We start from the raw sequence: 4336 nt of genomic DNA, 5'->3' as shown, positions 1-4336 counted from the left end.
GTTAAAAATGTATGTGCTATTGAAATTAGATAAAAGGCATCCTTCAGAGAAGAATACTCACCTGTTTGTAAATTATACCTAATTAAAAAAAATAATAACTCCAACATTTTTGACTACTTTATTAATTCTTTGAATAGATATTTATTTTGAGGTGTGGCTTAGAAATGTTTAATAAGCATTTATGATTAACAAATTTTTAGCAATCTACACTTGACTTGTTGATGACAGCTTAGTAAATAATCCCAAAGCTGAAGGTCCTGAATTTCAAGGTAAAACAGAAAGAAAAGTCAGGGATATAGTGCATATCTAACCTCTCTTGTGGAAATATTCTACAATAACTTGTAGAATCTTGAATTTTGGGACAAATCATTGTTATCTTAACCATGATTTAGGGCAAGACATACACTTTCTCAGGACTCCCCTGACATCATTGTTCCTCAGACTATAGATGAGGGGGTTCAGCACAGGGGTAAAGATAAGATAGTATACTGACACAACTTTGTTGTAGTTAGCTGACCTGTAGGATTTTGGTTTCATGTAGGTAAAAATGCCAGCTCCAAAAAAGAGCCCTACCATGGAGAGATGTGAAGAGCAGGTGGCAAAAGCCTTCTTTCAGGCTTCATTAGAATGCATCTGGAGAACAGCAGTGAGGATAAGACTATAGGAAATCAGGATAAGGGAAATGGGGACAAGAAGCATTAACACACAGCAGATGTACATGGCAGACTCAAATACAGAAGTGTCAGCACAAGCCAAACGCACCACAGTGGGAGCCTCACAAAAGAAATGATCAATCTCATGTGAACTGCAATATGAAAATGTCAGGGTAGCAGCAGACTGCATGAGCCCATCAGCTGCACCCAGGAACCAAGACCCCAAAATCATTCTCAGGCATATTTGCCAGCTCATGAGGACTGGGTATCTCAGTGGGTGGCAAATAGCGACATAGCGGTCATAGGACATGGCTGCTAAGAGGAAGCACTCACCCCCTCCCAAAGTGAGGAAGAAAAAGATCTGCAACCCACAGCCAGCAGGGGAGATGGAATTCCTGCCAGTCAAGTAGTGAGCAGCAATTCTGGGCACATCTGTGGAAACCAGCATCATGTCCATGAGGGAGAGTTGACTCAGTAGGAAGTACATGGGCTTGTGGAGTTGGGGGTCCAGGAGAATCAGGAGAAGCATGAGAGCATTGCCCACTAAGGAGGTGAAGGCAGTTGTCAGGACCATCACAAAGAGAATTAGATGCGGTCCTGTGTGGTTAAACAGTCCTAGGAGAATGAAATCTGAAGTGGGATTCCAATTTTCCATGATTTCAAAAAAGAGTGACACTGCAAATGGAGAAATAGATGAGGATTACACATAGATATCAAAATTTATTGAAAACTGTTAAAATTAGATACTTTTGATTGATACCCAATAATCCATAGAGGCATTTTTACTCTACAAAAAAGAAGACTTCTCTTTTTAGCCCTAAGAAATGAAAGTATTGAGGCTACAGGTAAAAACAAAACTTAGCTTAGGATTGTTAATGCATTTAGTTTAACCTCACCAAGTTATGTATTTAAAAGAAAAATAATTGTTCTTAGGCTATGTTCACCAAATCTGGGCCTATAATACTAACTGCAAACTTTAGCTGTAAAATGGCACTTTAGGATGGATGGTGGAATGGGTTTTATTTGTAAGACTCAATCAACAAGTGATATAACTGTGATTTTTCTGGAGTTCAAATTTCATAAGTGAAGCTAATAAATATTAAAAGATGAATATTACTTACATAAGATAAAAACATTGAATCCCAATAACCTGGATTTGTAGCCCCTCTGAGTGGCATCTTCCTAATGCACTTCTTTGAGTAGAGGAAGGCTCTTCTAGTCTTGCAGCCTCAAGCTTACTCATATCAGCATCTGCAGTGACCTTTTAAGGGGTGTGGCCTGTTACCATCTTATTCTAAAATTATTATCCTATTAAGATTTCAGAACTGCATCAGTATGAAGATTTGGATGTCAAAGTTGTTTAATTTTAAAGGATTTTATGGGTCCCCACCACTTCAGTATATTCCCCTGCATGCTTTCAGAGTGCTATGACTCATTAAAAATAGGAGAGCCTTATTTACCAAAAAAAGTATGTAAATAAATGTCCTTGGAAAGAGATACTCATTTAAAAATACATGAAGGATTTGATTAATCTGATTCTGGTATTATTTATTTAAACATTAGTATGAATGGAGTATAAAAGAGTGTATTAAAATACAAGATTTTTGTCAAACCCAGTAATTAAGTTGATAGAACCTATGGTAGTATTCTGCTATATTTTCCTTTTTGAACTTTATTTGCTGGTATTACTATGTGTTATTGTAAGTTTCAATAATTTTGTGTCTTTATTATACAATTTTATATTTATATATCTGTGTCTATGTAATAAAAGGCGTGACAAAAGCAAGGACTGTTATAGCAGATTACATTTTGGATGTGTGTATGTGTGCCAAGATCTTTCCCATTTGATTCTATCTGGGATACTTTTCATGATTTTATTATTGTTTTAATTTACATTTTCACAGAGCAGGAAAAGCTTTTTTTTTTTTTAAACCTCCATTTTACTATTCTTCTGACGCTGTCTAAAATAAACATAGGGATCACCTCCCACATATACATATACATTATATACATATACATCTTTCTCTTGGAATAATCAGTGGGAATAAGTACCTCTCTAAAAACATGAAATGTTGTATTTTTTTTTCATTTTACAGCCACACTTGTGGCATTTGGTCCCAGGCTAGTGCTCAAATCAGAACAGCAGCTGGGTCTAAGCCAGCCATAGCAAGACAGGATCTGAGCAGTCAGCAAATTATGCTGCAGTTTGCACCAGTGCCAGATCCTCAACCCACTGAGCAAGGCCAGGGATCACCAAAATGAAATTAAAAATGATTTATGTTAAATTCACTGAATAGCTGGGTCATTTCTAAATATATTATTGAAACATATATTACTAAACACAGGCTTGCTTTTAGAGAGAAACTTCAGTTTTTTGGGAATATTAGTATTTATGTGCGGTGCCAAATTTAGAAATTTTCTATAAGAAAACATCTAGACATTATAAAAAAGTATTTTGTAAATTTGCCAATGTACAGAATACTAATGTAAAAAAATTCAGAATTTCATAGTCTTTAGTTTTCATTAGATATCAAAGGTTTCTGTTTAAAAATTAATATAAGAAATTAAATCTACTAATTAATTAATTAGCTAACAAATACATGAAACATATTCATATGCCAAAAAAATAGGCTGCGTGTTTTTGGTAAAAGAATATTTTTTAAAAGGAATCTTTGGAAATGGATTTTATGTTTGGTCTAGACTGAATACAATTGAGATTAACTTAATTGACTTTTGATATCAAAGTTAAACTGATACAAAATTAGAATTGGCCTTTCCTCTGTTAAAAGAACAAAGAAACTTGTATTTTTAGACATCCAGTTTTGATACTGATACCAGAAAATTGATACCAGAATCTGGGTTCTTGTTCACGGCAGTCAAAGAATGAATTCCATGAACACATAAGCAAGCAAAGCAAAGTCTTTTTTAAGGAAAGCAAATAGCTCCCAGGGCTGCTGGGAGGGGGAGAAGAGCCCCCTTCTTTATTTCCTATAGGAGTTTTTATTCCTTAAAGATGGGGGGTACGAAGGTGGGGTCCAGAAAGATGTGGTTTTCTCCCATTGGCCTTGCTCAATTACCTATATCAGTCCTTGTCCAATAGGGGTTTTAGGGTTGGAAAGTTCCCGTAAGTTTTATTTTTTTTTTCTTTTCTTTTCTTTTCTTAGATTAAGTCATAATTACTCTTATTCCTTTTTATCAGTTGAGGAGTGGGCTAGATATTTGTATTTCCTGTAGTAAACAAAGCCTATGGAGAATGCAAGTTTCCTATATTAAAACAAGGCCTGTATAGGTGTTATTCTCTGGAGGCCTAAGCCACAAATATTAATCAATATCCATATCAAAAGAATGTAACTGAGCCCATGCTCCTACACTAAGTACCTGAGTTAGTATTCTGTCTCAAAAATAAGATATTTTGAAAGTACTGTTTCTTTACCTAACCCAAAAGGTGACCTGCTTAGGAAAGAAAGAAATAAAAAAACAAATATTTTGTGTCTTTCCAAAATAATCACCTGTGTTATATTGTCTTTATTAGACTTTGTATCACATTAGTAAATTTAGTTGTCTAGATTTATATACAAAACAAGTAAGTTTGTCTCAGAAGTATGTAAGTTACTATATTTGCCTATGAAATCTTCTATTGTCATTTTGATTAAGTAGATAAATTCAGCATTGTTTTACAGAAG

At 34.8% G+C, this 4336-nt stretch overlaps 1 pseudogene; it reads right to left on the bottom strand.

The window, feature by feature from the left end:
- Positions 373–1344, bottom strand: LOC110259587 (annotated as a pseudogene).

The sequence above is a fragment of the Sus scrofa genome, chromosome 2 (assembly GCF_000003025.6).
Source record: "Sus scrofa isolate TJ Tabasco breed Duroc chromosome 2, Sscrofa11.1, whole genome shotgun sequence".
NCBI classification, from domain to species: domain Eukaryota; kingdom Metazoa; phylum Chordata; class Mammalia; order Artiodactyla; family Suidae; genus Sus; species Sus scrofa.
The sequence above is the reverse complement of the archived record's forward strand: the minus strand, read 5'-3'. Positions and strand labels throughout refer to the sequence as shown.